Source organism: Bubalus kerabau, chromosome X (assembly GCF_029407905.1).
Source record: "Bubalus kerabau isolate K-KA32 ecotype Philippines breed swamp buffalo chromosome X, PCC_UOA_SB_1v2, whole genome shotgun sequence".
Taxonomy (NCBI): domain Eukaryota; kingdom Metazoa; phylum Chordata; class Mammalia; order Artiodactyla; family Bovidae; genus Bubalus; species Bubalus kerabau.
The window spans coordinates 153,890,712-153,912,118 of record NC_073647.1 but is presented as its reverse complement, the minus strand read 5'-3'; the positions used below and the strand labels follow the sequence as shown (position 1 = coordinate 153,912,118).

Sequence of the window (21,407 nt, the reverse complement as noted above, 5' to 3'; positions counted from 1 at the left end):
GCTCAAATGGTAAAGAATCTACCTGCAATGCAGAAGACCCAGTTTCAATCCCTGAGTGGGAAAGATCCTCTGGAGGAGGGCATGGCAACCCACTCCAGCATTCTTGCCTGGGAAATCCCATGGACAGAGGAGCCTGGAGGGCTACAGTCCATGGGGTCACAAAGAGTTGCACGGCTGAGTACCTAACACTTTTACTTTCAACTCACATCTATATTGAAATACAGAACATTTCAATCACCCCAGAAAGCTCCCTCATGCCTCTTTACAATCAATCCCCTAGGGACTTCCCTGGTGGCCCAGTGGCTAAGACTCTGTGCCTCCAATGCAAGGGACCTGGGTTCAATCACTGGTTGGGGAGCTAGATCCCACAGGGCACAACTAAAGATCCCACATGCTGCAACAAAGATCAGAGATCCCGTGTGACACAACTAAGAACCATCACAGCCAAGTAAGTAAATAAAAATTAAAAAAAAAATCTGCACCCTAATCACTTTTCTGATTTTTAACAGATGAATTCGTTTTAGCCTGATTTGGAATGCCACATCAATGGAATCCTATAGCATACACTCTTGTGTCTGGCCTTTTTTCCCTCACTCAACAGCAGGTCTTTAAGATCCCAGGAATATTTTTAATTTCACCCTTAAATCATCATGGTCTACCTACTCCTTGAGGTCCTTCAAAGCTTAGGGCTCTGTAGCCAAAAGCCTGAGTTTTTGAAATTCAAAAGCTTTTTCTATGCTCTTTTGCTATATCATATCTTTCCTTTGACAAACGTTCATCTCTTCAAGCAGGAAAAGGTCAACAAGTACCAGACAATGTAGAAGGAATCTGCCAATAGCTCCAAGTACTACCCCATCACAGAGTCAAGAGCAGATTAAGGATTTCAATCCAGGGCTCTCTGACCCTGGAACATCCACTGTTAACAAACACCCGTGAAGTTTTCATGTAAGATTTAAAGAACTGGTTGCTGAGAAGAAAGAAAGTGGACGGTTATTTTGAAATATGAGTTACTATTAATACTTACTAGAGACAAGTGTCAAAAAAGCATTCCAGACTAAAGCCTTAGGAAGATAAGCTAGCACTAGTACAACTCAATGAGCACTAAATAAAGAAATTAAGAATCCACAGTGGACTTCCCTGGTGGTTAACAATCTGCCTGCCAATGCAGGCAGCACGTGTCTAGACCTCATGCTCCCCAAGAGAAACCACCACAATGAGAAGCTCACAAACCAACTAGAGAAAGCCTGCATGCAGCAAAGAAGACCCAGAACAGCCAAAATAGGAAGTAAAATAAAAAAGAATCAGTAGTGAAGATTCTCCTAGGTGAGATCAAGCCTTCTGAAAAGTATCCTTGATTACAAAGAAACAGCTGAACTGAGAAGCATGGCAGAATAAAATGAGCTCCTTTCCCTCGTGATTTGTAGGATTAGTTGAGTTGGACTCTGCCACTAACTAGTTGCACAGCTTTGGACAATTCTTATTTTTCTGAGGCTCAGTCCCCGCAATGGTAAAATAAGAGGATTACAGTAAATAGTTACTAAGCTTCCTTCTAACTCAAAATACAATAAATCAAGCATTTGTAGTACTCAGTAAATGAGCAAAACAATATTTGTACAATCCAAATTTCCTTGTCAAAGATGCAGGATGTGTGGAGTCAACCACAGGGACGCTTACAGTCATGTTTTCTGTTTCCATAAGAAATGACATATTCACTTTGGATCCACCATATAAGCATGATACAAAAAGAGAAGAAAATGGCTTCAATGTGTTTTTATGTGTTTATTAGGTAGCACTAGCAATGAAATCAAAGAAATAGAGCTGTGGCTATCTTGTCTGGAAGCATAAAAATGTGACTTTTAAAATAAATTCAAATTTGGTGACAGGAAAAGAAAACGGTGGTTTGCAGTGTCGGGGAATGGTCCAATTCTTCCAAAGCACATGGGTGCAGCCTAGGTTGACTTCTCGGGTATAACCTAGAGGTTATATAAATGAGAATATAATGGCTTTCGGACTGTAATACTAACAAGACAATTTGTACCCAGAACTTCTCTATTTTAGAACATTTCACATATACCATATTACAATAAATCTTAAATGGTAAAGCTGGGGGTCTTATTGTCCCCACTGAAGATAAGTAACTCACCCAAGGTCAGCAAACTAATTAGTTGAAAGTTTCAGCTATTATACACGGGCATTTACTTGGATATCATTTCAGGATTCATTTTTATGTGCCTTACTGCTTCTGAATTTAGTTTACAATTTTTGTCTGTTTTGTTTGTTCAATCGTTAAGAGTGTTTAACAGAAGTGTTTTTAGTTTTTTAAACTGTCAAAATTTAAAGATCTTCTATAAGAAGAATTATGGTGAAGGTACAGAAATAGTTTTGCTTTAAGGAGTCTCAGGGAAAAAACAGCTGGAGGGCCGGGCACAGTGCTTCTGCACACTGGCCCGGTGAGCTGAGGTACTTTGGTTTGAAGTGCTAGGGACAAGGCCCCTCTACCCTACAAGCAAGTGTAACTAGACAAGCACAAAGGAAAAGAAAAAAAGGAGGGGAACACTTCCCAAGAGTGACCACGATGGCACAGTAGAGAGACCCTGGGCTCACCTCCTCTCATAAGCACACCAGAACTGCTGTCCCTGAGCTGCTCCAGGTCTTCTTCCCTCAAAAATCAACCCCCACCTTTAGCTGGAGTCCTGGTTCAAAACCTGACATGCCCCTGCCACCTCCTTTAGCAGAAGTTAACATAAATCTTTAAGCTAAACAGTCTAGAGATAAGAAAGGAAGCTGCAAGCAAAACAAAAACAAAAACCAGATGAAACCAGATGGACCAAGACGGCAAGGAATCTGACCTCCAACAGACTCTGAGTCTCATTATACACTAATTTGATTACACTGGGCTTCTCTGGTGGCTCAGAGGGTAAAGAGTATGCTTGTAGTGAGAGAGATCCAGGTTCGATCCCTGGGTCGGGAAGATTCCCAGGAGAAGGAAATAGCAACCCACTCCAGTGTTCTTGCCTGGAGAATCCCATGGACAGAGGAGCCTGGCAGACTACAATCCATGGGCTCGCAAAGAGTTGGACATGACTGAGCAACTTCACTTTGATTACATTAGCACTTTCAATGACACACCCACCAGCAGCCATGACCAGACATTAAGGATCAAAAAAGGATAAAAAGGTGGTGATACCCCACTCCCTCGAAAAAGCCCTGCCCCTTCCCCAGTAAAATAATGCACATGCCTCCCCATTATTAAGCTCACTCCTCCTCCCTTTGTCTTTACTCTTTAAAATCAAGTCCCTCTCACCAGGTGGGTAAGCAGTTCATCTGTGAACTTAGTTCCCCTCCTCCATTCTCTGGCCACTGAATAACGTTCTGTGCTGACCTCAGCATTGGTTTTTCACCTACTTGAACCCAAACAGAAAAAAGACCCGTCCCCTGCTGAGGCAGAGAGCCTTGGCTGTGCCAGGGCTCAAGCAGGGTCCAGATGACTCAATTCGATAACAAAATCACAACTCTCTAGAGAACAACCGTTGATGAAAAAGACTGGAAACTACTGGAAAAGATCTTCTACAACTAAAGATATAAGGAAGGGCAGACTTGATATAATCAAATCCCATTACCACCAGCCCCCATGAGTGACCCACAAACTGGAGAATAACTGTTCTGCAGAGGTTCTCCCACAGGAGAGTTCTGAGCCCCACATCAGGTTCCCCAGCCTCGGGGTCCTGCACCACGAAGACGAGCCCTGAAAGAAGCCGGCTTTGAAGGTCAGCAGTAATTAACAGCACGAGTCCCACAGGACTGGGGGAAACAGAAACTTCACTTTTAAAGGGTCACACACAATCTCCCATGCTCTGGGACCCAGGGCAAAAGCAGTAATTTGATAGGAGCCTAGGCCAGACCTACTTGCCTTCTTCTTCCAGATCTTAAAGAGTCTATGAAAGAGAGGTCTCCAAAACCCAGTGAAGTATGGCGTGGCAGGAACCTTCATCAGAAAGAACTTAACTACTTTTCAGAGTCAAACAGATTTATTGACAAGTCAGTCAATCCAGAAGAGAGAAAAAATCAGGGATTGACATGGTCAGGGGAGAATGCCTTCCAGTCTATTTCAAAACCAGTATCTAAAGGATTTTATGAGACAGAAAGTTTTCTATAAAATATTATTGGGGGGGGAGGTTGCTACATTCTTGGTATAATAGAAAATAAATGCTTTCCCAGCTATGATCTGCCTGGGGAAATAGCAAATGGAGAATGAGAGGGAATTTGATTTTTCTTTTTTTGCACTGAGTCTTTGTTGCTATGCGAGGGCTTTCTCTAGCTGCAGCAAGCAGGGCCTACCACACGTGTAGTTGCAGTGCGTGGGCTGCTCATCACAGCGGCTTCTCTTGCTGCAGAGCACAGGCTCTAGGCTCATGGGCTTCAGTAGTTGTGGCGTATGGGCTCAGCAGCTCTGTGGCATGTGGGATCTTCCTAGACCAGGGATCAAACCCGTGTCCCCTGCAGATTCTTATCCACTGTAACACCAGGGACGTCCAAGAGGGAATGTTGATATTTATTAGCCATTTGGTATCATGGAAAAAGCACTGAATTCAGAAATTTGAAGAGCTGCATTTTTACAAGTTAATTATGAGATAATTCACTTAGCCCAGTGAAGCTCCAACTTTAGTGGGCCCTGGGGCTTCTGATTCACTAGGTCTGGGATGAGTCTGTATCTCTAACAAGCTCCCAGGTAATACTGGTGCTGCTGGTCTGGGGCCACACTGAGGAGCAAGGAAGTCTCTGACAAGACTCTCCTTATTTTCGAAAGGAGTCTACTGTGTTAGAGGATTACTCACGTCTCTTCTAGCGCCATAAAATTTCTCTGAGATTTGATTTTGTTCGACTTGCCCTGCTCAAAGTGTCGGCAATTTTTCTTTGTAATGGAGATGGCTAATGGTAGAGCATAAATTAAATCACCAAGGGAGCAGCTGTCTTAGGGAAAATTTGTTGCTATAGAAGTATTAGCCATTAGCAACAGGTGCCTACTTAAATATTTTACATTCAATTTTATGTTTCAGTCTCCTAAGTGAAATGAAAAAATTCCTCTGGAAGGCTTGAGTTTGAGTTTTAACTCTGCCACTTAGCAACCCTGTGACTTTAACCTTTCTTAGTTTCCTCATGTGTAAAATGGGGAAACCAATTACAAGTCCTCCGTATATTCACTGATTTATGAGAATAAATCCATGGATGGCAGTTGGGAACTCTGATACTGGACATGCTTCTTGTCCCTGCTTTAAGACGCACCTTGGTGAAATGACAGGCGCCACTTGTTTCCACATTCTCTCACTTCCCTTCTGTGTCCAGTCCTCATATTCTGCTACTTCTTTTATCCTTCTAATGTCCAGTGTCCTTTGTGCTCTGTCACTTAAAAAAACCCTTTATTGTGTATGACTAACATACCAAAAGCTGTATTTAATATCTACAACTTGATGAGTTTGGAGGTATGTATACACCCATGAAACCATCATCATAATCTATACCATAAACATATCCATAACCTCAAGAAGTTTTCTCCTGCCTTATTAGTATTTTTTTGTGATAAGAACACATGAGATGCACCCTCTTAGTATAGTTTTAAGTATACAATACAGTATTGTTAGCTATGGGCACAGTGCTATACAGTAGATTTCTAGGATTTATTCACCTTGTATAAACAAAACTTTGTGCTCTTTCATTAATATCTCCCTTTTCCCCCTCAGCCCCTGGAAATCACCATCCTGCTTTCTGCTTCTATGAGTGTGACTAGACTCCTCATAGGAGTGGTATCATGTAGCATTTTTCCTTCTATGTCTAGCTAATTTCACTTAGCATGATGTCCTCCAAGTTGATTCATGTTGCAGCTAATGGCAAGATTTCCTTCTCTTTTAAAGCTGAATAATATTCCATTGTAGGTATATAGCGTGTTTTTTAACCCCTTCATCCATCAATGGACATTTAGGTTATTTCCACATCTTGGCAACTATGAAAAATGCTACAATGAACATGGGAGTGCAGATATCTCTTTGGGATAGTGACTTTATTTCCTTTAGATATATACCAGAGGTGGGACTGCTGGATCATATCGTAGCTCTATTTTAAATTTTTAGCAGAAACTCCATGGTGTTTTTCATAATGACTGTACCAATTTACATTTCCAACAACAGTATACAAGGGTTCCCTTTTCTCCATATCCTCACCACACTTGTTATATGTAATAATATAACATATTTTGATAACAGCCATTCTAAATCTGTGGGAGGTGATACCTCATTGTGGTTTTGATTTGCATTTCCCTGGTGATTAGTGATATTGAGCACTTTTTCATATCTATGTCTTCTTTAGAGAAATGTATATTCAGTTTTCTTGCTCATTTTAAAATGAATTTTTTATTTAAAACTCTTTTTGCCATTGTGTTGTAGGCATTCTTAATATATTTTGAAAACTAACCATTCATCAGATATATGGTTTGCAAAAGTTTTTCTCATTCTGTAGGTTGCCTTTTCATTTTGGTGTTGGTTCCCTTGCTGTACAGAAGTTTTTAATTTGATGTTATCTTATTTATTTTTGTTTTTGTTGCCTGTGCTAGGAGGTATTTGTGATAATGTGATGTGGGGCTTCCCAGGTGGCGCAGTGGTAAAGAATCCACCTGCCAATGCAGGAGATGCAAGAGACATGGGTTTGATCCCTGGGTCAGGAAGATCCCCTGGAGGAGGAAATGGCAATCCACTCCAGTATTCTTGCCTGGAAAATCCCACGGACAGAGGAGCTTGGCAGGCTACAATCTATGGGGTAGCAAAGAGTCAGAAACAACTGAGCAACTGAGTGATATTGTGATTTAGAAGAAATATAGATTCATTCGGATGGCCAAAATATGTTTCCCATATATATTTGGTCTTCATTCACAGCTCAAGGTTTCCAAAACCCTTGGAATTGCCTAAGTGATGAGAGCAACAAAGGTCTTGTGTTATGTTAGTGAGGTGGGGACTAGTTGCCAGTGGAGCCAACCCTGTGATTAGAGGGTCCCATCCCCTTGACTCTAGGATTCCCAGGTGGTTCAGCTAAAGAATCTGTCCACAATGCTGGAGACCCAGGTTTGATCCCTGGGTCAGGAAGATCCCCTGGAGAAGGGAATGGCAACCCACTGTAGTATTCTTGCCTCTAGAATGCCATGGACAGAGGAGCCTGGTGGACTACGGTCCATGGGGTTGCAGAGTCAGACACGACTGAGAAACTAACACTTTCACTTCCCCTGACCCTTGGGGAGGGGAGAAGGATTGGAGGTTGAATCAATCCACAATGGCTAATGATTTAATCAATTGTGACAATGTAATGAAGCCTCCATTAAAACCCAAAAAAGGATGGGGCTCTGAGGGGGTCTATTTTGGTGAACACATGGAACTGCTGGAAGAGTAGCTCCTAGAGAGGAAATCCCACTCATTCTGCATATTTTGTGTGTCCTATGTCAAGGTCACAGGTGTGGAGCCCTGTACCAGGGTCACGGAACAAAAATCTCTGAAACTGACCAAGCCCCACAGCAACTGTTACCATGACTTCCAGATCTAAACTGGCCAGTTTCCTGACCCCACATTAGGTAAAATTCTGACAAAACCTGGTCCACTGGAGAAGGGAGTGGCAAATCACTTCAGCATTCTTGCCTCGAGAACCCCATGAACAGTATGAAAAGGCAAAAAGATATGACACTGAAGGATGAACCCCCAGGTCAGTAGGTGCCCAATATGCTACTGGAGAAAAGTGGAGAAATAGCTCCAGAAAGAATGAAGAGGCTGAGCCAAAGCAAAACAAATCCCAGTTGAGGTATGACTGGTGATGGAAGTAAAGTCCGGTGCTGTAAACAACAATATCGCACAGGAGCCTGGAATGTTAGGCCCGTGAATCAAGGTAAATTGGAAGTGGTGAAACAGGAGATGGCAAGGGTGAACATCGACATCTTAGGAATCAGTGAACTAAAATGGATGGGAATGGGCGAATTTAATTCAGATTCCCATTATATCTACTACTGTGGGCAACAATCCCTTAGAAGAAGTGGAGTAGCCCTCATAGTCAACAAAAGAGACCGAAATACAGTACTTGGGTGCAATCTCAAAAACAACAGAATGATCTCAGTTTGAGTCCAGGATAAACCATTCCACATCACAGTAATCCAAGTCTATGCTCCAACCACTAATGCCCAAGAAGATGAAGTTGAATGGCTCTATGAAGACCTACAAGACCTTCTAAAACTAATACCAAAAAAAGATGTCCTTTTCATCACCGGGGACTGGACTGCAAAAGTAGGAAGTCAAGAGATACCTGGAGTAACAGGCAAGTCTGGCCTTGGAGTACAAAATGAAGCAGGACAAAGGCTAACAGAGTTTTGCCAAGAGAACTCGCTGGTCATAGCAAACACCCTCTTCCAACAACAAAGGAGATGACTCTACACATGGATGGTCAATACCGAAATCAGACAGAGCATATTCTTTGTAGCCAAAGATGGAGACGCTCTATATAGTCAACAAAAACAAGACCGGAAGCTAACTGTGGCTCAGATCATGAACTCCTTATTGCAAAATTCAGATTTATATTGAAGAAAGTAGGGAAAATCCTAGGCCATTCAGATATGACATAAATCAAATCCTTTATGATTGTATAGTAGAAGTGACAATACATTCAAGGGATTAGATATAAATAAAGTGCCTGAAGAACTATGGACAGAGGTTTGTAACACTGTATAAGAGGCGGTAACCAAAACCATGGCAAGAAAAAGAAATGCAACAAGGCAAAATGATTGCCTGAGGAGGCCTTACAAATAGCTGAGAAAAGAAGAGATGTGAAAGGCAAAGGAGAAAAGGAAAGATATATCCATCTGAATGCACAGTTCCAAAGAATAGCAAGGAGAGATAAGAAAGCCTTCTTAAGTGAACAATGCAAAAGAATAGAGAAAAAAATTGAATGGGAAAGACTAGAGATCTCTTCAAGAAAATTAGAGATACCAAGAGAATATTTCATGCAAAGATAGGCACCATAAAGGACAGAAATGGCATGCACCTAACTGAAGCACAAGATATTAAGCAGAGATGGCAAGAATACACAGAACTGTACAGAAAGATCTTAATGACCCAGATAACCATGATGGTGTGATCACCTAGAGCCAGATATCCTGGAGTGTGAAGTCAAGTGGGCCTTAGGAAGCATCACTACAAAGCTAGTGGAGGTGATGGAATTCTAGCTGAGTTATTTCAAATCCTAAAAGATGATGCTGTTAAAGTGCTGCACTCAATATGTCAGCAAATCTGGAAAACAGCAGTGGCCACAGGACTAGAAAAAGTCAGTGTTCATTCCAATCCCAAAGAAGGGCAATGCCAAAAAATGTTCAAACTACCACACAATTGCACTTATTTCAAATGCTAGCAAGGTAATACTCAAAATCCTGCAAACTAAGCTTCAATACTGCATGAATAGAGAACTTCCAGATGTATAAGCTGGATTTAGAAAAAGCAGAGGAACCAGAGATCAAATTGCCAACATCCATTCGATCATAGAAAAAGCAAGGAAATTCCAGAAAAAAACATCTACTTCTGCTTCATTGACTATGCTAAAGCCTTTGTGTGGATCACAACAAGCTGTGGAAAATTCTTAAAGAGAAGGGAATATCAAACCACCTTACCTGTCTCCTGAGCAACCTATATGCAGGTCAAAAAGCAACAGTGAGAGCCAGAAACGGAACAATGGACTGGCTCAAAATTGGGAAAGGAGTACATCAAGACTGTATATTGTCACCCTACTTAGTTAACTTACATGCAGAGTACATCATTCAAAATGCCAGCTGGATGAAGCTTAAGCTGGAATCAAGATTGCTGGGAGAAATATCAACAACCTCAGATATGCAGATAACACCACCCTTATGGCAGAAAGCAAAGAAGAACTAAAAAGCCTCTCGATAAAAGTGAAAAAAGAGAGTGAAAAAGCTGGCTTAAAACTCAACATTCAAAACACAAAGATATTGGCATCCGGTCCCATCATTTCATGGCAAATAGATTGTGGAAAAAAAGGAAACAGTGACAGACTTTATTTTCTTGGGCTCCCAAATCACTGCAGACGGTGATTGCAGCCATGAAATTAAAAGATGCTTAAAAAAAAAAAAATTTGCTCCTTGGAAGAAAAACTATGACAAACCTAGACAGTGTATTAAAAAGCAGAGACATCACTTTCCCGACAATGGTCCATAAAGTTAAAGTGAAGTCGCTCAGTCGTGTCCGACTCTTTGCGACCCCATAGACTGTAGCCTACCAGGCTCCTCTGTCCATGGGATTTTCCAGGCAATAGTACTGGAGTAGACTGCCATTTCCTTCTCCAGGGGATCTTCCCGACCCAGGGCTTGAACCCGGGTCTCCCACATTGTAGACAGATGCTTTACCGTCTGAGCCACCAGGGAAGTCTTCCATATAGTTAAAGGTGTGGTTTTTCCAGTAGTCACGTACGGATTTGAGAGTTGGACCATAAAGAAGGCTGCGTACCAAAGAATTGATGCTATTGAACTGTGGTGCTGGAGAAGACTCTTGAGAGTCCCTTGGACAGCAAGGAGATCAAAGAAGTCAATTATAAAGAAAATCAGTGCTAAATATTCATTGAAAGGACTGATGCTGAAGCTGAAGCTCCAATACTTTGGCACCTGATTCGAAGAGCCAACTCACTGGAAAAGACCCTGGTGCTGGGAAAGATTGAGGGCAGGAGGATAAGGGGGTAACAGAGGATGAGATGGTTGGGTGGCATCATCGACTCAAGAGACATGAGTTTGTGCAAACTCTGGGAGATGGTGATGGACAGAGAAGCCTGGCATGCTGCAGTCCATGGGGTTGCAAACAGTCAGACACAACTGAGCAAATGAACAATACCACCAGCCACCTACAGCATCCTAACCAATCACCTAATGCCACCATTCCTGTAGGAATTTTCTCTGTCATGAGGCTATAAAAATTATCTACTAGCCTGAGAAAGGGTTCAGCTCTCCCTTGAGCCAGCCTGCTGTTCTAACAGCATCTCCCACTCCAATAAACTTTATTCTCCTCTCATTCTGTCTCATTTCTGGAAATTTTTTCCAACCTGTGCACAGACCATGACAGCTTGCCCTATATATCTCTTCCATCTCACTGTTCTTGAGTTATATCCTTTTGTAATAAAATGTTGATCTATTAGGTAAAAAGTTCCTCTGAGTGCTATGAGTCACTTTAGCAAATTAGTTGAATCAGAGGAGGGGTCATGGGAACCTGTGATTTATGGCCAGTTGGTCAGAAGTGCAACCTGGACTTGCTATTGGCATCCTACAATGCAGGGGTTCATTGAAACATCCATTCTATAGCCAGTTGATGAGAAGCACAGAAGTCAGTGAATGCAGAAACAAAAAGCAGTCAAGAAAGGAAAGTAATGATACTCTTAGGGGAACCACTGACGGAAACAACACACCCTGGCCAGGCACAACAGCAACCACTTGCATGAGTATCTCACAACAGGAGGTCCTGGTAAGGAACACAGAACTAGCTAGCTACCACCAACCAGAAGACTTCGGGAAAGGTCAAATGGAGTGAGGAGCCGCCAGTGCCTGTGTCTTGCCAGCCTTGCAGAATCCTTCTTACTGGAATCCATCTTGGCTGAACGATGTGTGTGCCACCAAGGACCCCGAGTCAGAGTGATTGACCGGAAACAGCCTGAAGACTCACTCCATCCCCGTAAAACCCAAGACAGTGAGCCACGCGGCAGAGCAATTCCCTTGGGTTCCCTTACCCTGCTGCGCTCTGCCCGGGTGCCCCTTCCCAACAAAGTCTCTTGCTCTGTCAGCACATGTGTCTCCTCAGACAATTCATTTCTGAGTGCTAGAAAAGAGCCCTCTCTCGGGCTCTGGAAGGGGTCCCCCTTTCCTGCAACCATAGCTTAAACAAACGTTCAGCAGTAAAACAGAGCCCTAGTTCTTTTTTTTTTTTTTTAGAGCCCTAGTTCTTCCTCAAAGAATATTCATATACCATTGCAGAAATTAAGACCTGCCTCCCCAGGTGGCAGATTGTGACCACATGCTAACCACAAGCATGCAGATCACAAACTAGTTAGAACCTGAAGGTTGTTAACTTCACCACCAACCAATAAGAACAAAGTCTACAAGCTGCAACCTGCACCTCAAATATGTTGCCTTAAAAAACCTTTTCCTAGAGGGGCAAGGTAGGAGTAGGGGATTAAGGAGTATAAACTACTCTATAAAATATACAAGCTACTAGGATATACTGTGCAACACAGGGAATACAGCCAGTATTTTATAACTATGAATGGAATCAAATTCTTAAAAATTATGAACCACTATGTCATACACCTGAAACTTTTATATATTGTAAATCAACCATATCAAATAAATAAATAAATACAAACCTTTCCCTGGAAGCCATTGGAGTGTCTGGGTGTTTTGAGCACTGGCTGCCTGTTCTTTACCACAATCTGGTGTCATTAGATTGGCTTTGCTGTGTGGTGGACGAGTGGAATCCATCTGTTCAGCCAAGTTCAGTTCAGTAATACCACCTAGGTGAAGATGGATAAAATTGAAACATTTAGCAGGTTCCTTTTAGTTGCTGAGGAATGAAAGAAGTGCTTTTCTTAGAATCAGCCATAATTCAAAATGGAACAATTACATAAAGTGTTTACAAGAAAATGGTGCTATATAGGTGATCTTGTCATTACCAGACTTTTATCACTCATATAAACATGGAAAATAAGCAGTGAGCAAAGGGGCAAATGTGACTTTACAGAAAAGTGTTTTTTGCTTTCATAATAGGCCCTCTCCTCCTGATGGAATTTAATGCAATTTTCTGATTGAAAAAACTGCAGACCCACTGCTCCTGTCATTCATTCAGTGATGACTCAAAGTAATCCTCGACAACCTGATTTTTTCAAAATAAGTGGTGACCAAAGAACTACTATCCACAGGCTTTTTCATGTATTAATATTTCATTTTCTAAGTTTCAAATCAAAGAAGAATCCAGAGACAGTGATTTTTAAGGTTTCAGGAACAACCCCCTTTTTTTTAAAGTGGGCCACTCAGTTTTTGATATTTTATTACATTAGTTCTAGAGAACAAATACACCCTCTTTCTCAGGACTCAGTAAATATACTGAATTGCTTTGTAAAAACACAAGTCATACATTTTCAGCAAGCAGATTATAATCATAAAGCAATACAAAGAAAAGGCCATGGCATGCTTTATTCAAGCAAGGATTTAAAGTAGGTACCAAATGGGCACCAGGAGATGGAATGGGCCAGTTAGGGACCGTTGCAGTATTTGGTTGCAATTTAAGGGTAAGAACAGATTTGCTAAGAGGGGAAAGCAATACAGCATGTGAGGGTCAATTAAGTTGAAGTTGGAGAGTAAGCACTTCAAGGTCATGAATACCTTAAACTGAAGAACAGACTCCTCTAACTGGGACGATGACCCTTTTCACTAAAATTCCTGAAGTCAAGGTGTCCTAAACATAACTATGAGGAGGAAGGAATCTATATAACCTGGTGCAGTAACTCAGTGAACCTTGCATTTGGTAACATTACATCTATCACAGCTAGATGATACTAACACTGGGCAAGGAAATGGCTACTAGTAAAAGAGAGGAAGGTCTGCAATTAAACAGACTTGATGGAAAATACAGTCAGGAACAACATCTTTAGCTATGTGCTTTATAATCTTGTAAATATTTTTTTCAATGATATGACTTTATTATTTTAGTATTTACTTGCAATAATTATAAAACTTATAGAAACTTTTTACTTCCTTCCATAGAAAAGGAAGTAAAAGACTAGGGAGTCAGATATATTTTTTATTTCTTTTTTTCCTTTGGAATTGTATCATCTGAAGGTGGTCGACTATACTGAACTCAAATAAAAAATTAAATATAATTTCTGCCAACTGCATACAGGATAGAAATGTGGAATTTGGATGAGTTTCACAGATATATAGACAATCTGTCCTCTGGTCTAAGCAGTTTATAATGACTGTTAGATCGGAAATTCATAAAACAGAATACTAAAATATCAATTCAGTTTTTTCCTTTTGAAAAAAATATGCCTTACTCATTAGTTTTAAAATAGCTTTGTGAAGTAGGGTTATTATTTTTATTTTACAGATGAGAAGCTGAGGCCAGGAGAGGTTAAGGGAGGTAATGGCAGAGGGGGGCTTCACATGAAGGCTATGTCTAAGCCTCTGTTGTCTAACCCTTTAACCACTCTGCAGCACCACCTGCCTAAAAGAGGCAAAATCTAAAACAATGACAATGATGAAAACAACAGACAAAGAAGACAATAACTGACAAGTAATCAATGTCTTCCCAGGTGGCGCAGTGGTAAAGAACCTGCCTGCCAATGCAAGAGATGCAGGAGACATGGGTTTGATCCCTGGGTTGGGAAGATGTCCTGGAGGAGGAAATGGCAACCCACTCCAGTATTCTTCCCTGGAGAATTCCATGGACAGAGAAGCCTGGCGGGCTGCAGTACATCATCTAGTACAGTTCTCTGACTACTGGGTGGGAAGCCTAACTTGAAAGCAAATTTGGAGTATTAATTTCTGCAAGTAAATGGACATGTACAGTGTTAGACTGAGACTGCTTGTATTTCCCAAGAGCAACCTGAAAATTCATGGAGTTCTTTTCACACAGGAACATATTTAAGGGGTGAATAAAGTGTTTCTCAACACTTTATTATTTATTATTATTTATTATTTATCCACTGGCATTCTGACCATGTCACTGTCGTGGGCGCTGTCCTGTGCAGTGCACCATCTTTAGCAGCATCCTTAGTCTCTACCCACTGGACGTCAGCAGCACCCCTCCAGCTGTGAACCAAAAATGTCTCTAGACATTAAGTGTTCCCCGAGGGGCAAACTTCACTCTGCTGAGAACCACTAGGCTAATGGGAGACAAAAATACAATTGCCTCTGGATTATATGCTTTTGTTACACTTGTGAAAATGGCTTGTGAAAGCCCTCTCTTCTCTGCCTCCTTGGCTTCTGCTAAGATGCTCGGTCCCTCTCTTTTAAGACTTTTCATCTGTTTTCCCCACTCCCAGGCACCCCCTAGAGGAGTGCACAGAAACCCGGATTCTCTCTTACCTTATGATGCAGAACAATTCAGCTCTCTCTGCCTCTCAGGAGTACAGAAAGTGAGGGTGGGTGGGTGTGAGAGAGACAGAGAGATGTGGGGATATGGAATGTGGGGGTTATCTTTAACTCAAAGTAACTTATCAAAGTTATCTTCTCCAAACAAAAAGCAGTATCTAACAGAAAGCAATCTTGCCAATTCTCAAGTAGCTGCTGCTGCTGCTGCTAAGTCACTTCATTCGTGTCCGACTCTGTGCGATCCCAGAGACGGCAGCCCACCAGGTTCCCCCATCTCTGGGATTCTCCAGGCAAGAACACTGGAGTGGGTTGCCATTTCCTTCTCCAATGCATGAAAGTGAAAAGTGAAAGTGAAGTCGCTCCATCGTGCCCGACTCTTAGCGACCCCATTGACTGCAGCCTTCCAGGCTCCTCCGTCCATGGGATTTTCTAGGCAAGAGTACTGGAGCGGGGTGCCATTGCCTTCTCCGAATTCTCAAGTAGAAGCCACTGCAAATGTTAGAAGTTTTAACTATGAAATTCTCTGTGAAAGGGAGCTAAATTTGTGGCCCCAAAATATGCCACTTTGGCGTGAGGATTACTTTGAACTAAAGGCAATAAAAACCCAGCAGATTCAGGAACAGTTCTTTACCTCCCCGCCCCCTCCCCCCCCCCCCACCACCACCAAATTACCCGGTAGCTCAGTCGGTAAAGAATCTGCCTGCAGTGCACGAGACATAGGTTCAATCCCTGGGTCAGAAAGATCCTCTGGAGAAGGAAATGGCAATCCACTCCAGTATTCGTGCCTGGAAAATCCCATGTACAGAGGAGCCTGGTGGGCTACGGTCCATGGGGTCGCAAGAGTCAGACACAACTTAGCAACTAAACCACCACAACTGCCCAAATTTACAATGGAAAGGGGACCTGGGTCTGAGGATACAAAGGGAAGCAAGGCCATTCACATGCAGGCAGAGATGTTTGAAAAACAAATGTTGCTCTGTTAAGCAGACAAGTTTCTTGGTAAAAAGGTTACTTTAGGGTTTATATCTCCCAAAAGCTCAGGATGTTATAGAAGTCTCTACTACCTGACTGCTCTTTGGGTTTTATGGAGCTTGCACAGGTACAAAATTTATCTTTTTTTTCCCCCCTCCTGTTTATCTGATATCAATTTAATGGTTAGATCAACCAAAGAGCCCAGAAGGAAAGAAGGCCACATCCCCCAGCACTCTTTTCCCTCCCCCTACACAAGGGGATTGTGGACAATGGGAGGGTAAATTTCAAAGCTGAGATCCAATACTGTTTTTAGAGGAGTCGTCTATAAACACTGTATATAATCAATTTAAACATTCACCTCTTACTGATAATGTGTACATCAATCAGACACGAAGGGATGCAAACTTTCCAAAGTACAAATAAATGGATTAAAAGTAGTCAAACAGAATACTAAATATACTATTTTATGCTGATGTACAATATATAGTTTATGATCCTATCTTGTTTTCTGCCAATAAGAGTTTCTTAAGATTTTACAAGTATGTGGCATTAAAAATGACAAGCATTTTTGAAGAAGGCTTTTTCTTAAAACCATTGTATAGAATTATTGAGAGATGTTAATTATAGCTGCTCTTTTTGTTCAGTTAGACATTTCTCTATTGGTAGCATTAAGCATTGTAGGAAAAATATCTTGGGTCATACAGTGGTCTAAAAACCAGGAAAACATCCTATTTCTTAAGCTTCCAACTAAATAATACTAGTCATTTCATCTTACATTTTGATGAGTCACACTTGCTCCTTTAAAATGTACCAACTATCCTCTGTGTTTTTCATTCTTGAATTCTTTTCATCCTCTAATGTAGAACAAGCTAAAAGAAACTGCTTTCTGATTCCAAGCTGGTATACTATGCTGAACTTTACTTTGACTATCTTTAATAAAAAGACTTTCCATTCTAATCACACAATCTGTCTCGTTTCTTTTAACAGTGGATTTCAACCATTATAAGAATGCTGTTTCTTTCTTTCTTTCTTCCTTTTAACTGCCTACCCATTTTAAGGAAGTTTTTAGTAGCTGAACTGAATGGTTAGCCATCAGGCAAAACTTGTTGCTGTGTGCCTATGTAAATATCCATGTGCGTGTGTGCCGCTATTTTGAAACTAGTCAGCTTCCGTTTTACTTTGCCAGTTTGAAGTGCAAACAGTAGTAGTGTAATAATTGGGCTTATACCTTCAAAGAAGTCTAATCTGTTCCTTAATCCCCACTCCCACATTTATCAGACATAAAAGTAAAAATTTCTACTCATCAAAAGACATCTTCAAGTATAAAAGATAAAATTGAAATTGGTTAGATAACTGTCACATTTATAATGCATAAAGAATTAGTATCTAGTATATATGAGACACTTTTACAGATCAATTTTAAAGACAAATAACCCAGTGGAAAAATTGGTAAATAATGCAAATGGTATTTTGCAGGAAAAGAAATACATATGGTCAACAAACATATAAAGAAATGTTCAACCTCATTAATAATCAGACACATGAAAATCCAGGCTAGTTTTATTTTAAACTGTATATATCACAAATATATGTGATAAAATGATATAACTACACACAATGATGACAAGAAAAAGATAAACATATCAAATTCTGTTTATTTGGAGAGGAGGCTGAATTATGGAATTGGGAAAGGATGCACAGTTTGATATAAGTTATTTGTAATGTTTCAGGTTTTTTACTTGTTGTTGGGTTCATTGTATTCATTATGTTAGTTTTTCAATAAATAGATGATAGCCAGCTAGAGAGATAGACAGAAAGCTACATTTGGACTAAAAATGTTGATGAATTACAAGCCAAGAATAATGATTCCAATTCTGTGCAACTGAGGTCCTTAAAAAAGTGACTTAGGGTGGGCAGTAAAATGTTTATTAAAGAAATTTCAAAATCATGAAGTGGTAGAACGGTTTCAGCTACAGAAATCTATATTAGTCAGGATGGGGACTTCCCTGGTGGTCCGGTGGTTAAGAAACCGCCTGCCAATGTGGGAGACACAGGTTCGATCTCTGGTCAGCAAGATTTCACAGGCCACGGGGCAACTAAGCCCATGCGCCACATCTACTGAGCCTGTGCTCTGGAGTCTGAGAGCTGCAACCACCAAGCCCACATGCAGCAATTCCTGAAGCCTGTGTGTCCAGAGCCCACAAGAGGAGTCACTGCAAGCAGCAGCCCACACACTGCAACCAGAGAAAGCCCAAGGAAAGCAACGGAGACACAGCGCAGGCATTCATTCATTCATTAAATTTAAAAAGTGTGAGCTTCATTGTGGAGTGTGGAACTCTGTGGAGTGTGAATAAAAAATCTTGCCTGCTGTATCAGTAAACAAAGGATTTGCGGCCATCAAGCTATCACATTACAGCAGCTCTGACAGCGAGCCCTGAGGGAACTCAGGACAGAAACAGAATGCCCGCCATCAAATCACAGACACTCCACCCCCTGACAGTGACCCTGAGGAGACTCAGGATGAGAAAAAAAGATACTGGCCCCAGATGGCTGACACGTACATATTAAAGGAATGATTTCAGTGAGCTCAGACTCTTGCATCTTTTCATACATAGAAGAGTGCTAAGTTCCTTGAGATCCTTGGTTTTCTTTAATTAACAGTAATTTGTTTGATGTTCTGACTACCTGGTCTTTGTTGCAAAAATTCCTATATATCCTGACTCCCCACCTTGCCTCTTCAGGGCAGGCTTTCAGAGTTATTGGAGATGCTGTGTTCTGGGCTTAAGTCCTCAGCTTTGTCCACTAAATAAAACTTAACTCTCAACTTTTAGGTTGTGCATTTTTCTCAGTCAACAGGAGACACTAAAGGGTTCAGTCGCTCAGTTGTGTCCGACTCTGCGACCCCATGGACTGCAGCATGCCAGGCCTCCCTGTTCACCACCAACTCCCGGAACTTACTCAAACTCATGTCCATTGAGTTGGTGATGCCATTCAACCAGCTCATCCTCTGTGGTCCCCTTCTCCTCCTGCCTTCAATCTTTCCCAGCATCAGGGACTTTTCAAATGAGTCAGTTCTTTGCATCAGGTGACCAAAGTATCAGAGCTTCAGCTTCAGCCCTTCCAGTGAATATTCGGTATGGATTTTCTTTAGGATTGACTGGTTGGATCTCCTTGCAGTCCAAGGGACACTCAAGAGTCTTCTCCAACACCACAGTTCAAAAGCATCAATTCTTCAGTGCTCAGGTTTCTTTATGGTCCATTTCTCATATCCATACATGACTACTGGAAAAACCATAGCTTTGACTAGACGGACCTTTGTCGGCAAAGTAATGTCTCTGCTTTTTTAATATGCTGTCTAGGTTAGTCGTAGCTTTTCTTCCAAGGAGCAAGCATCTTTAAAAGGGTTATACCTATTATCAACTAGTGGTATGTTCAACAGAAAATTCTACTATAATAGCTTAAGCAGAAAACAAGTTTATTGGTTTTCTGTAACAAAAAGCCTGGAGGTAGGAAACTTTCCTTTGATATGGCAACAAAACCATGTTTCCATGATTTGGGTTCTTTCTACTCCCCTGCTCTGAAACCCAAAGTGTCATTTTCAGTGTCTGACGATGACTGTGGGTACACCTCCAGGGTCTGTATCCACATTCATGTTCTTATCTCCATGGCTTCTGGCTGTGCCACACTGGCCATGGGATATCTCTGGACCCCTAAGTCTTACCTGCACCCTCTTTCTCTTGCTGCACCATAGCTTTCACCTTGAAGTAAAAGCCTTCTGTGGCTGTTCTGTGGAGTCTGGTGAGTCCTTTCAAATATCTGAACTTGGGGAGTACTTGCACAATCTGAAGTCCTTCTCATTGCTCAGAAAGCCTTCATCATCTGGCCACCTGCGACCTCTCTAACTCCATCTCTTTTACTACTTCAACTCCCTTTCTCATTCTGCTCTGTTCACCTTAGCACCCTTACTATACTGAAACATACCCAGCATGTACGACTCATGTCACGGAATTTTCTGTTTCCTCTGTCTAGAACTCTCTCCTTAGATATTTATGGGGCTTCATTCTATCCTTCTGGAAAATCAAAAAGACCTTTCCAGACTACACCTTCTAAAATGTAACCTCATCCTTTTGTTTTTGATTCCTTTGCTTCTGTCCCCCCTCCCCCCGAATCTCCCCAGACTAGACTATAAGCAGCACAAGAGATTTTGTTTATACAAAGAGCAGTGCCTGGCACATAATAGATGCTCAGTAAATGATTGTGAAAGGATAACCAAATACATTAAGGAGGAGGAACAGGTTCAGCTGGAGAAGGAGGAGCTAACAGTCCTTTTGTTACCTGGAAAAGATTTCAAGAAAAAAGCAGGATGTCAGGAGCTACCAGAGATGGGTGAAAAGGAAATGTGGCAAGAGCCACGAAGGGGAGGAAATGGTTCAGAACTATGAGGTATTGAACTCCCTCCACAGCCCAGTAGAAAGCTCAGATTAAAAAAAAAAACAACAACAACAATTATGTTGCATTATGTAAACTGAGAAGTTGAATCAACTCATAATTGGGGCTTTCTTGGATTTATTCAAACACCTCAGTGTATTTTTAATTAGTCTGAAATGTTGTTAATGATATATATATGTGTGTGTTCCATTGGTTTTACTTAGATTTAATTACGGACTTGGTCTTTCCTTTAAAATCACCCCTTTTCATGTAGTTTGAAAACTGATTTTATAATGGAAGTCTGTGCTGAAAATGTGAATGGAGAAACTTAAATGAACACAGATTACTATGTCTCCTGTTATTTACAATGGGGCTCTTTCTCATGTTATGCTAGTAGGGAAGTGTGTGTGCTTACTTAAGCTCATGGTGAGAAAAAACAGAGAGGAGGAATATATTGAGAATGAGGATAATAAAATACATAAAAGCAGATAAAATTTACTTTATAAAAAGGAGGTTTTTTTCCTCCACTATAAACAATCAGATACATTTCAACAGGATGCAATTCATGCAAGATTTTAAGTTTACTTCCATATTCCCAAAGCTCTTAAGGTAACCTGATAAGGCCAGACAGAGAATCAAAGAAGTTATTAATACTTTTTCACCAACCTAATAAGAATTTCCACCAAATGTTAGGCATCTCTTGGGATGGTTTTGTTCTGTTGATGTTTTGTTCTATTTTGCTTGAGAAGAAATATTTTTGTTCATTTACACATATTTGTCTTTAAGTTAATAATATATGCACATGACAGAAAATTCAAAATGTACAACATAACAAAACAGTGCAATGAAAAAG

At 41.1% G+C, this 21,407-nt stretch overlaps 1 long non-coding RNA gene across 2 annotated transcripts in view; it reads right to left on the bottom strand.

Annotated features, from left to right (window-relative positions):
• Positions 1-1,749: 1,749 nt before the first annotated feature.
• The window catches only part of LOC129639334 (uncharacterized), a 28,162-nt gene continuing 8,504 nt past the window's right edge, over positions 1,750-21,407 (bottom strand). For both annotated transcript variants that reach the window (XR_008708344.1, XR_008708345.1), the window contains 2 exons: positions 12,430-12,576; positions 1,750-1,973 (listed from right to left, as the gene is read on the bottom strand). This is a non-coding gene — a long non-coding RNA (uncharacterized LOC129639334). The remainder of the gene's footprint in view (positions 1,974-12,429; positions 12,577-21,407) is intronic.